At 41.0% G+C, this 12897-nt stretch overlaps 1 non-coding gene across 1 annotated transcript; it reads left to right on the top strand.

The window, feature by feature from the left end:
* Positions 1 to 9348: 9348 nt before the first annotated feature.
* On the top strand, positions 9349 to 9422 carry trnaa-ugc (transfer RNA alanine (anticodon UGC)). The gene has a single exon. It is a non-coding gene; the product is annotated as a tRNA-Ala (tRNA).
* The last annotated feature ends 3475 nt before the right edge of the window (positions 9423 to 12897 follow it).

Consider the following 12897-nt stretch of genomic DNA (forward strand, 5'->3'; position numbering starts at 1 on the left):
AGCTACATGATTAGCCTGTCTCTTGTACTCCAGATCCCGAGAAGATCAGTGAAACAACAGAACACTGTTCTGTTTCTGTACAGCAGGACACTGACTCCTCTTCTCTCTCTCTCTCTCTCTCTCTCTCTCTCTCTCTCTCTCCTCTCTCTCTCTCTCTCTCTCTCTCTCTCTCTCTCTCTAGTCTCTCTCTCTCTCTAGTCTCTCTCTCTAGTCTCTCTCTCTCTCTAGTCTCTCTCTCTAGTCTCTCTCTCTAGTCTCTCTCTTTAGTCTCTCTCTCTTCCTCCCTCTCTCTCTCTAGTCTCTCTCTCTAGTCTCTCTCTTTAGTCTCTCTCTCTTCCTCCCTCTCTCTCTCTCTAGTCTCCCTCTTTAGTCTCCCTCTCTAGTCTCCCTCTCTCTCTCAATTCAATTCAATTCAATTTGCTTTATTGGCATGACGTAACAATGTACATATTGCCAAAGCTTATTTTGGATATTTACAATTTAAAAATAAATAAAAATGAGAATCAAAATTGTCAACGGGACAACAGTAACAACAATAACCAAGGGTCAAAATAACCATACATTCATTAATAACAATAATCATACAGTAGAGGACATGTGCAGGTTGATTGGTCTGTCAGACACTGTCCCTCAACTTATGGCAGGCAGCAATGTAGTGCGCTGCCAACCCACAGCTCTCTGCGTCCTCCCCCAACAGGACGGGTAGCCTATCCTCATCAGAGAGGTCTTTGAAACCTTGAATAAGGGTTTCAAATTTGGGGAAAAAACACTCTCTAATTGTTTTACATTTTTTACATTTTGTCAGGAAATGCAGCTCCGTCTCAGGTTCTGCTGTTGTGCAGTGGTTGCACAGCCTTTACTCTACAGGGAGCCAGGTTTTCCTGTGTCTACCCTTCTCAATAGCAAGGCTGTGCTCACTGAGCCTGTATTTTGTCAAGGTTTTTCTAAGGTTTTGATCAGTAACCATGGTCAAATATTTAGCCACTGTGTACTGTCGATTTAGGGCCAGATAGCACTGCATTTTGCTTTGTGTTTGTGCTTGTGTTTCCCAATAAGCAATGTAATTTTGTTTTGACTGTGTTGTCATTTGGTTTATTCCGATTGATTGGATGTTCTGGTCCTGAGGCTTCAGTGTGTTAGTAGAACAGGTTAGTGAACTCAGCCCCAGGACCAGCTGGATGAGGGTCCTGAGGCTTCAGTGTGTTAGTAGAACAAGTTAGTGAACTCAGCTCCAGGACCAGCTGGATGAGGGTCCTGAGGCTTCAGTGTGTTAGTAGAACAGGTTAGTGAACTCAGCCCCAGGACCAGCTGGATGAGGGTCCTGAGGCTTCAGTGTGTTAGTAGAACAGGTTAGTGAACTCAGCCCCAGGAGCAGCTGGATGAGGGTCCTGAGGCTTCAGTATGTTAGTAGAACAGGTTAGTGAACTCAGCCCCAGGACCAGCTGGATGAGGGGACTATTTTCTTTGCTCAGCTCTTGGCATTGCAGGGCTTGGTAATGATATGAGAGGGGTCACTGTATTTTAGATGTTTCCAAAACTTAATTGCTCTTTTTTTAGTTTTTATTATTAGTGGATATTGGCCTAATTCTGCCCTGCATGCATTGTTTGTAGTTTTCCTCTGGACATGTAGGAGAATCTTACAGAACTCTGCATGCAGGATTTCAATGGGGTGTTTGTCCCATTTGATGAAATCTTGTTTTGCAAGTGGACCCCACACCTCACTGCCATAAAGTGCAATTGGTTCAATGATATATTCAATTAGTTTTAGCCAATTTTTAATAGGTATTTGAATTTGAATTTGCTTTTTAATGGCGTAGAATGCCCTGTGTGCTTTCTCTCTCAGTTCATTCACTGTCTCATTAAGGTGTCCAGTTGAGCTTATTTTTAAACCTAAGTAATTGTAGTGTGTGCAGTACTGTTGTGTCTTTAGCTATGCCGGATTAAGTGGTATGACATGCTATTCTATAAAATCCTTTCTCTGTAATTAATATTACCTGGTTGAGCTAATCATGTAAATTTAATTAACTAGAAAGTCGGGGCACCACGAAAGAGTGTTTATAGAGCTGTTATCTTCCGAATAAACTCTTAAAGACCTAGTAATATTTTACATCAATAGCAGTCAATATTAATCGTCACCTTATTTCAGTCTCATCTGAAAGTTGTAAATTATTGGTTATCTTCACGAACCCTGGCTAACAAGTGGAATCAGCAATACAAACTTGGGTTTAATTATTTATTTACTAAATACCTAACTAATTACACAGAATTACATATACACAGAATGGACTAATTATGTCCTACAAGAAAACGTCCCTGGGGGACGGAACCTGTATGACGGCTGGTTACACAAAGAGAGGGGGTTGGCCTTGAATGAAAGCGTGGGAGGACTGAAGAACAAAGGGAGAAGCTATGCTATTGTAAATACAGTATCTTATGCATTCTAAATTACCGCCCATTTGGAAAAGGAAAATGCAATAAATATTTACTCTGAGCTGCGCTTCGGTAGGTTGGTCGTAGATGCTGGCCGTGTTGGCCAACAGAGATCTTCCTGTCCTCGGAAGAATGTCTCTGGTGATAAATTGGATACGTTGTAGTATCTTCGTTGTGTGTTAGACTGAATACGTCGTCCGTCCTTTCCTAGCCCACGTTTACAGCTGCTGTTGCTAACTCAACGGCTAGGAGGTCTCACTTCTTTAGTGAATAAGAGTTCAAAGTTCATACCATTCACAACCAAAGCTCACGCTGAGGTTGGCTTAGTTCTGTAGTTGACGTGTTAGTCCTTTTTAACGTATGGACCGTCGTCCTATCGTCCTCGGAACAGGAGGTTACATTTTCGTCAAGGGCTTATATAGTGGAGGGAGAGAAGGGTGTGTTTCATAGTTTATAACCAATGTCTATTCACAGGGGCGGGCCACTGATTGAGCAGGGCTCTAACCTTATGAAAACCCCAATTCTCTCATTTGGAAGCTAAAATTACATTTAATCTTTTCACAAATAGTTTCATATTCAAACATTTAAATTGCACAACAATTCCATGTGAATCTGATAACTAGAATGTGTAGACTTTCCCAGGTACAGTTTATGTCGTCCTGTCATCAGTCATAATGTCTCAGATGACAACCGAACAGACATCATATTCATTAAGTACCAACGCATATTTTCAACTGGTTCTATTACCGAAATATGGTTCCTTTCCCCCTACTTGTTTGATGTTCCCAGACTCTCTATGTTTAACAAAGGCTATTCAAGAGTCCTTCAGTAGAGTCAGAGACAGAGAGGGAAGGGAGAAAGGTATTTATGGGGGGGTCATAAACCTTACCCACAGGCCAACGTCATGACAGTACTCTATATATTTTGTACCAATTGAGAACTTTGGTCTAATTCCCTGAGATCTGGATCTTCTCTGGAAAATCATTATTTTAGTTTTACTAGTTTTACTTTCTAGGTTTACTGCCAGGGCCCAGGTTTGGCAGTACTGCTCTAGCAGGTGCAGACTCTGCTGTAGGCCATGTGCTGTGGGTGACAGCAGGCATAGGTCATCTGTGAAGAGTAGGAATTTCACTTCTGAATTGTGGAGACTAACACCAGGGGTTGAGGATTTTTCTAGAATAGTGGCCATTTCGTTGTGTATCTTTTGGTATACATCCAATTTGGCTTTTACTCAAGACATTGTGCTTATTAAGGAAGTTTAGAACTCTTACATTTATAATACTACAGAAAACCTTCCCAGGTTACTGTTCACACAAATGCCTCTGTAATTGTTAGGGTCAAATTTGTCTCCGTTCTTAAAGATTGGGGTTATGAGTCCTTGATTCCAGATGTCAGGGAAATAACCTACACTCAGGATCAAATTAAACAGTTTTAATATAGCCAATTGAAATTTTCCACTAGTAAGTTTGAGCATCTCATTTAGGATGCCATCAGGTCCGCATGCTTTTTTAAATTTGAGAGCCTGAAGTTTCTTATAGAGCTCCTGGTCAGTAATTAGGGAGTCCAATGGATTTTGATTGTCCTTTATAGCTTTTTCTAATCCATTCAACTTCTCATGAATTTGGCGTTGTTCTGCGTTTGTGTCAGTTTGAACGGTGTTGTAGAGTGTTTTGAAATGGGTCGTCCATACGTCACCATTTTGTATCGCTAATTCCTCTTGTTTAGATTTTTTTCGTTTTTCGCAATTTCGCCAGAAGTTGTTTGTGTTTATGGACTCCTCAATTAGTGTCAGCTGCTTGCTGTTGTACTGTGCTTTTTTTTTTATAGAGTTTTAAAGTCTCACAGTAATGAAGGCGTAATTCACTATTATTTGAGTCTCTGTGTTTTTGGTTGGATAGTGTTCTAAGTTTTTTCCTTATAATTTTACAATCTGCATCAAACCAGTTTTCATCTGTGATCTTTTTTGTTTCGTTTTTTTGTCAATTTCAATTGTGCTTCTTTTGCCGTTTGCCTGAATATATAGTTGATATTTTTTACTGCTGGATTGATGCCTTCTTTACTGTGAGTGAATGTGGTATCCAGAAAGTTATCTAAGAGTGTTTGGATATTTTGGTTCTAGGTTGCTTTCTGGTATTCTTCTGTGCTATTTTAGGCCCATCTGTATGAATTTCTGATGTTGTACAGCTTACTGGGCTGTGAATGTGTGGTTGTTTCCATGTCTGTTCTTTTGAGGAACAACATAACTTGGCTGTGATCAGACAGAGGTGTTAGTGGCTTGACAATGAATGAGCTGAGAGAGACGGGGTCAATGTCTGTAATCATATAGTCTACTCTCTCTCTCTCTCTCTAGTCTCTAGTCTCTGAATCTCTCTCTCTCTCTCTCTCTCTCTAGTCTCTCTCTCTCTCTATCTCTCCAGTCTCTATCTCTCTAGTCTCTCTAGTCTCTGAATCTCTCTCTCTCTCTCTAGTCTCTCTCTCTCTCTAGTCTCCCTCTCTCTCTAGTCTCCCTCTCTCTCTAGTCTCCCTCTCTCTCTAGTCTCCCTCTCTCTCTAGTCTCCCTCTCTCTCTAGTTTCCCTCTCTCTAGTCTCTCTCTCTCTAGTCTCCCTCTCTCTCTCTTGTCTCCCTCTCTAGTCTCTCTAGTCTCTCTAGTCTCTCTCTCTAGTCTCCCTCTCTCGCTCTAGTCTCTATAGTCTCCCTCTCTAGTCTCTCTAGTCTCCCTCTCTCTCTCTCTCTCTCTCTTTCTAGTCTCCCTCTCTCTCTCTCTCTCTTTCTAGTCTCCCTCTCTCTCTCTCTCTCTCTCTCTCTCTCTCTCTCTCTCTCTCTCTCTCTCTCTCTCTCTTTCTAGTCTCCCTCTCTCTCTCTACTCTGTCTCAAATTCAAATTCAAGCTGCGTCATTGGCATGAAAAACATTGTGTCAATATTGCCAAAGCAACAATGTATACACTATACATTGTAATAAAATTATAAAGAATAAAGAACAATAATAATTTAAAATGGTAGTAAATAATCATACAAACATTAAATACAAAAATAATAACAATCAAATAGTAACAGTCAATAGTGTAAATGTAATAAATATAGAAATCTAAATATGGAAAATGAAACTATAACTAACTTATAACTAAATAACGGTCATCTTCACCATTACATCAGTACTACAACTACAATCATCATTACCACTACTACTACCACAACCATCACTAAACTGCTATCATTACCATTACCACCCATACCACTACCACCACCACCACCATCACTAAACTGTTATCATTACCATTACCACCCATACCACTACCACCACCACCACCATCACTAAACTGTTATCATTACCATTACCACCCATACCACTACCACCACCACCAACATCACTAAACTGCTATCATTACCATTACCACCCATACCACTACTATTTGAAATGATAAACAACAACAATAATAGTAATAACAATAATAGTAATAATAAGTAAGTTACTGCTTACTATGCAGATGTTATTATTCAGTTTGGAAGGCAAATACATATTTGGCTGCAAGAGGAGCCGTTCCTCCTTCGCCCATTAGTATTTTTAATTTTTCCTCTGGATTTAATAAGTTACAATTTTGAATAAATGTAGTCATTTCTGTGAATAATGAATCTCTTTGTGGCGAATATTTATCACAATAAAGGAGAAAGTGCATCTCTGTCTCTACCTCCCCTGTCGTGCAGTGACCACATACACGCTCCTCTTTGGGTAGCCATGTCTTTTTATGTCTGCCGGTTTCTATTGCCAATCGGTGGTCACTCAGCCTGTACTTGGTAAGGATCTGTCTCTGCTTCGTATCTCTGACAGAGTAGAGATAATCAGCCAATTCATATTCTCTGTTTAGGGTCAGATAGCAATTTAGTCGGCTTTGGGATTTTGTTTCGTTTTTTCCAATGTTGTAAATATGAGTCCTTTGATTCGTTCATGATTTTGTTTATTTGAATTCTTTCTTTTGAAGCAGTGCTGGTGTCGGCTTGGTTGGTGAGGTCCAACACCAGCTGACTGAGAGGGCTCGTTTCTGGGCTCAGCTCCTGGGTTTGAAATGCTTTAAATTGCAGACTTGAATTTGGACTTGAATTTAGATGTAGCCAAAATTTTAATGATCTTTTCTGTATTTTCGTTATTACTGGAAAGCGGCCCAATTCTGCCCTACATGCATTAGTTGGTGTATTTCTCTGAAATTGTAGGATTTTCCGACAGAATTCTGCATGTAGGGCTTCAATTGGACGTTTGTCCCACATTTTAAAGTCCAGTTTATTGAGTGGCCCCAAAACCTCACGTCTGTAAAGAGCTATTGGTAGGATTACACTGTCAAATATTTTGGTCCAAATTCTAATTGGCTTTTTCTTTGAGTGCATTCACTGACATATTAAAGTTTCCCGATGCAGATATGGTCAGACCAAAGGTAGGTGTCATTTTTAGTGTGTTCAATTTTGGTGTTGTTCAGGGTGAATTTATATTTGTGTTTCTGACATCTGTTTTTTTGGGGGGAAAATCATAATTTTAGTTTTTTGGGGAAATTTACTGCCAGGGCAATAAATGCAATATATGGCAATATTGCTCTAGAATGTTAAGGTTCTGTTGAAGACCTTCTTTGGTTGGTGATATAAGTACCAAGTCATCAGCATGTAGCAGGTATTTCACCTCTGTGTCAAATACTATGAGTCCTGGGGCTGGAGAATGGTTCAACATGTCTGCTAATGTAACCGATGTGAAATGGCTAGTTAGTTAGCGGTGGTGCGCGCTAATAGCGTTTCAATCAGTGACGTCACTCGCTCTGAGACTTGAAGTAGGGTTTCCACTTGTGTTGCAAGGGCCGCGGCTTTTGTGGCGCGATGAGTAACGATGCTTTGTGGGTGTCAGTTGTTGATGTGTGCAAGGGTCCCTGGTTCGAGCCCGGGTTGGGGCGAAGAGAGGGACGGAACCTACACTGTTACACTAATTCATTGATATAAATGTTGAAAAGATTTGGACTCAAACTGCAGCCTTGTCTCACACCTCGACGTTGTGAAAATAATTCTGTTCTTTGGTTTTTGATTTTTATTGCACACTTATTTTCTGGTCATACACCTGACCACCAAGCCCACTTTGGAGAATTTTGAAGAATAGCCCTTGGTGCCAAATAGAATCAAATGCTTTTTAAAAGTCAATAAAGCAAGCAAAGATTTTGCCCTCTTTTTTTTGATGGACGTGTTTATTAATTAGTGTGTGTAAGGTGTATATATGGTCAGTAGTGCGATGGTTAGGGAGAAAGCCAATTTGACATTTACTTATTACATTTTTTTTCTTGAAGAAAGGTTTGAATTCTTGAATTCAAAATGCTACAGAAAACCTTTTCTCAAGTTGCTGTTTACGCAAATTCCCCTGTAATTATTGGGGTCTGATTTGTCTCCACTTTTGTAGATAGGGGAGATGAGCCCCTGGTTCCAGACATCAGGGAAGCAGCCAGAAGTTAAAACCATGTTGAACAATTTAAGCACAGCATTTTTGCAACTCAGGTGTGCTGTTTTTCAGCATTTCATTTCCGATGTTATCTAGACCACAAGCCTTATTTGATTTTATAGATTTGAGCTTTTCTTTTAGTTCTTGTTGGGTTATTGGGTCTAATGGATTTTGGTTGTTTTTAATGACTGATTCAAGGATGTTCAATTTTTCTTTAATTTCTAATTGGTTCTGTTGTAAGTCTTTTTGTGGAATATTTTTTGTATAGATTATCAAAATATGTTTTCCAAATTCCTAAATCTTGTGGCTTTGTTTTGCTTAAATTCTTCCACATGTTCAAGAACTGATTTTGGTCAATTGTGTTTTCAATTTCGTCAAGTGTCTTGTTGGTATAATTCAGTTTCTTGCATTTCAGTGTTTGTTTCTACTGTTTCAGAGTTTCATAGCGTCGCTCTGGGTTGTTTTGATGCTTATGTTTTTCATTTGACATTTTTCTTTGGTGTTTTCTAATTGTTTTACGTTCATTATCAAACCATTTTTCAGAAACATTGTGTTTTTTTGTTTCTGATGTTGCATTTCTTTGGTTTTCTCAAATTTGCTTTCGATGCTGCTTTTTGGAATATGCAGTTGATGTTTTGAGTAGCCGACTTGACACCATCTTTATTGTTTTGGTATTGTGAGTTATTGAAGAACTCTACACAGTTTATCATTTCATTTGAGTTCAATGTTTCAATGAATCTCTCTGCACTGTTTGGAGCCCATCTGTACGATTGGTTTACGTTTATTGGGCAGTTTTTTTTTTTTAATGAATATTTCCGGTTAATATCTTCAGAAGCACGTTGATCTGACTGTGATCTGACAATGGTGTCTGTGGTCTGACAGTGAATGCACTAATGGAGGAGGAGTCAATGTCAGTGATGGCATAATCGACTACACTTGTCCCAAGAGCTGAGCAGTAAGTAAACCGACCTAAAGAGTCCCCTCTGATTCTACCATTAAGCATGTACAGGCCTAAGGCTCGACAGAGATTCACTAACTCCTTCCCATTTTTGTTCAGTATTTGGTCAGGACTGTTTCTATTATTTATAATAGGGCTACTGTACAAGGAGGGGTGTCCACATATGTGGTGGTTACCTCCCTCATCAGTGTAGTCAAGGCTCAGAACCTGTTCTCACATTGAAATCTCCACAAAGAAGCACTTTACCATCTGCCTGAAATGTAATGATTTCTGTATGGAGATTGATATGGTGAATCTGAAGGAGGAGCATAAGCTGCCCATATGTAGACATCATTGTCACAGTAGATTGTACCTTTGTTAATAAGTTTTAGCCAAATGTGACTGGTACCTTTTTTTCATTTCATTCAGTGCTAAATCCTGCTTATGCCAAATGATGATTCTGCCTGAGTCCCGGCCCCGTTTAACATTTTTATGTTTTATTGATGGTAGTAAACCTGGTCCCGTGTGGCTCAGTTGGTAGAGCATGGTGTTTGCAACGCCAGGGTTGTGGGTTCGATTCCCACGGGGGACAAGTACGGAGAAAAATGTATGAAATGTATGCATTCACTACTGTAAGTCGCTCTGGATAAGAGTGTCTGCTAAAATGTAAAATGTAATGTAAAATTTCTCTATTTCCTGAGGGACACTGAGTATCTATGACACCATGTTTCCAGTAGGATTATGATGTCCCTTGATGTTTTTAATCCATTCTGGATTTGTTGTTTTATAACCAAAATGTGAAGAGTATAGGACCTGGATATTCCAAGAGCTGATAGTAAATGATCGACTTTATAATAAGTGATATTCACTGGTTTGAGAAAAGTGCATTGAAAAAAAAATATATATATTTATATATACATATATATACACACACACACACACACACACACTCTAGTCTCTCCAGTCTACCCCTTTCCCTCTCTCTCTAGTCTCTCCAACTTTCTCTCTCTCTCTAGTCTCTCCATCTCTCCATCTCTCTCTCTATCTCTCTCTCTAGTCTCCCTCTCTAGTCTCTCTAGTCTATCTCTCTCTCTAGTCTCTCCATCCTTCTCAAGTCTCTCTCTCTAGTCTCTCTCTCTAGTCTCTCTCTCTAGTCTCCCTCTCGCTATCTCTCTCTCTCTAGTCTCTCTCTCTAGTCTCTCTCTCTAGTCTCCCTCTCTCTATCTCTCTCTCTCTAGTCTCTCTCTCTAGTCTCTCTCTCTAGTCTCTCTCTATCTCTCTCTCTCTATCTCTCTCTCTCTAGTCTCTCTCTCTAGTCTCTCTCTCTCTCTAGTCTCTCTCTCTCTCTCTAGTCTCTCTCTCTCTCTAGCCCCCTCTCATCCTCTCTCTAGTCTCCCTCTCTCTAGTCTCTCTCTCCTCTAGTCTCCCTCTCTCTAGTCTCCCTCTCTCTACTCTCTCTCTAGTCTCTCTCTCTAGTCTCCCTCTCTCTATCTCTCTCTCTCTAGTCTCCCTCTCTCTATCTCTCTCTCTCTAGTCTCCCTCTCTCTATCTCTCTCTCTAGTCTCCCTCTCTCTATCTCTAGTCTCTCTCTCTAGTCTCTCTCTCTAGTCTCCCTCTCTCTATCTCTCTCTCTCTAGTCTCTCTCTCTAGTCTCTCTCTCTAGTCTCCCTCTCTCTATCTCTCTCTCTCTAGTCTCCCTCTCTCTATCTCTCTCTCTAGTCTCCCTCTCTCTATCTCTAGTCTCTCTCTCTAGTCTCCATCTCTAGTCTCTCTCTCTAGTCTCCATCTCTAGTCTCTCTCTCTCTCTAGTCTCTCTCTCTCTCTCTCTATCTCTCTAGCCTATATATCTCTAGTCTCCCTCTAGTCTACCCCTCCCCTCTAGTCTCTCTCTCTGTCTATATGGGCCTTGGTCAAAAGTAGTATGCTGAATAGGGCGCCATTGTGGATCAACTAGTGGGTCCTATAGAACACATTTATCTGCTCCTTCTGCTAAGGCTGCTGCCGTTCACTTTCAGTTTCCCATAGCAACCAGACGGAAAAGTAAAAAGTGATTTTTCAACAGACAGATTGTTGCTTAAGATGTTTTCCCTCTTCTTTCTCTTCCACCTCTGCCACACGCTGCATTGTGGGAAAGAAATGCTGCAAATTTATACTATTTAGCTCATTGGGTTTCTTATTAAAGAGAAGTGAACTAAACTAGGGGAGGCGGATAGAGGGAGGGTGAGGATAGAGAGGGGGGAGAATGTTGCACATATCTGTTGCCATGGGGATGTTGGCGCAATGACTATGCAGTAATGGGCCCGGCCACAGGAATAGAGGTTTTGTTTTTGGTGAGGAGAAGTGAAAGAGAGGAGAGGGGGAGATGAGAGGAGGAGGAGAGCAGGAGAGGAGAGGAAGAGAGGAGGAAAGAAGGAAAGGAAGATAAGAGAGGAGAAGAGTGGAGAAGAGGAGGAGAGAGGAGAAGATGGAAGGAGGAGGGAGGAGAGGTTGGGAGGAGGAGAGAGGAGGAGGCCCCTCCCCTCTGACCTTCTCCTCTAATGGGTTTTGAGAAGGAGGCGAGGAGAGAGGACGCAAGGAGTATGCAATTGAGATTGAGGAGAGGAGGAGTTTCAGTAGAGAGAGATGTGGGAGAGGAGTACGAGGCCTAACATCAGCCACATCCACCAATTACCTGGAGAGGGCATTTATTTTAGAAAGGGGAGTTAGACAGGCTTTGGGAGAGAATGAGAGAGACTGAACACTATCTGTCTGTCTGTCTGTCTGTCTGTCTGTCTGTCTGTCTGTCTGTCTGTCTGTCTGTCTGTCTGTCTGTCTGTCTGTCTGTCTGTCTGTCTGTCTGTCTGTCTGTCTGTATCTCTGTCTGTATCTCTGTCTGTATCTCTGTCTGTCTGTATCTCTGTCTGTCTGTATCTCTGTCTGTCTGTCTGTCTGTCTGTCTGTCTGTCTGTCTGTCTGTCTGTCTGTCTGTCTGTCTGTCTGTCTGTCTGTCTGTCTGTCTGTCTGTCTGTCTGTCTGTCTGTCTGTCTGTCTGTCTGTCTGTCTGTCTGTCTGTCTGTCTGTCTGTCTGTCTGTCTGTCTGCTACTCTCACTGCTACTCTCTCTTCCTCAGAGACCTTTGATGTTTTCATGCCTCCCTTCACTCCTCTGTTTCAGATTGAATTAAAGTCTCTGTCTGCGTCTCGAATGGCAACCTATTCCCTGTGTAGTGCACTGCTTTCGAGTCCATTGGTCAAAAGTAGTGCACTACACAGGGAAAAAATTATACCGTTTGGGACTCACTCTCTCGCTGCCGCCTGCACAGCCACCACACAAATGGTTAGTGGATAAAATCCATTTCAATAAAGGAAGGAGACAATACCTAATGGATGTCTCATACAGCGTGTTCCCGAAGACAAACGTAAATCAAACACAGGCACAAAAAACCCCCCAGTAATTTACCTGTAAAAAGAGAGAAGACCTACTCTGTATACTGCCGTTGTAATCAACACCACATATTCATTTTTGATTAACCAATAACCTGTGCAAGGTCATTTGTATATGAATGTAACGTCAACACGCAGGTCGTTATGGTACCGCCTGCTGAAACGGGAAACAGAACAGTGTTACTCACTTGTCGCTTAATAAGTTTCTATCTAACGATGAACTGTGTCATCTGTGTTTTTGCAGTTGTATTGTAGTTGCTGGCATTGGATTGGTGGAGGCATGGGCTTGTGGGAGTTTCATATACCAGTCATTTACTTTCAAATCAGTGAAGGGAAGTGAAGAAGTGCACACTTGGGGAGGTAGGAGAGTGAACTGGGACATAGCTTCAGGCTCCACCTGTTGCGGACAGGAAATAATGTCAGAGAATCACAAGCAATCCAACGAGCGTAAAAACTGAAACTTCTACAACGGTTTATTCTCCCTCCGTGTGGTAAAATTTCAAACATTGGACGACTGTATCAAAAGTTGTCGTTGTATCTAATTAGTCGAACATTTCTTTGATAAATTTAGTTTGTTATATATACACCAAGAATCAATGAATATAACGAGGAAAGGGGTTGTATTCAGAAGTGTAAGCGCTGAAT

The sequence above is a fragment of the Salmo salar genome, chromosome 05, assembly GCF_965601325.2.
Source record: "Salmo salar chromosome 05, fSalSal1, whole genome shotgun sequence".
In the NCBI taxonomy this organism is placed as follows: domain Eukaryota; kingdom Metazoa; phylum Chordata; class Actinopteri; order Salmoniformes; family Salmonidae; genus Salmo; species Salmo salar.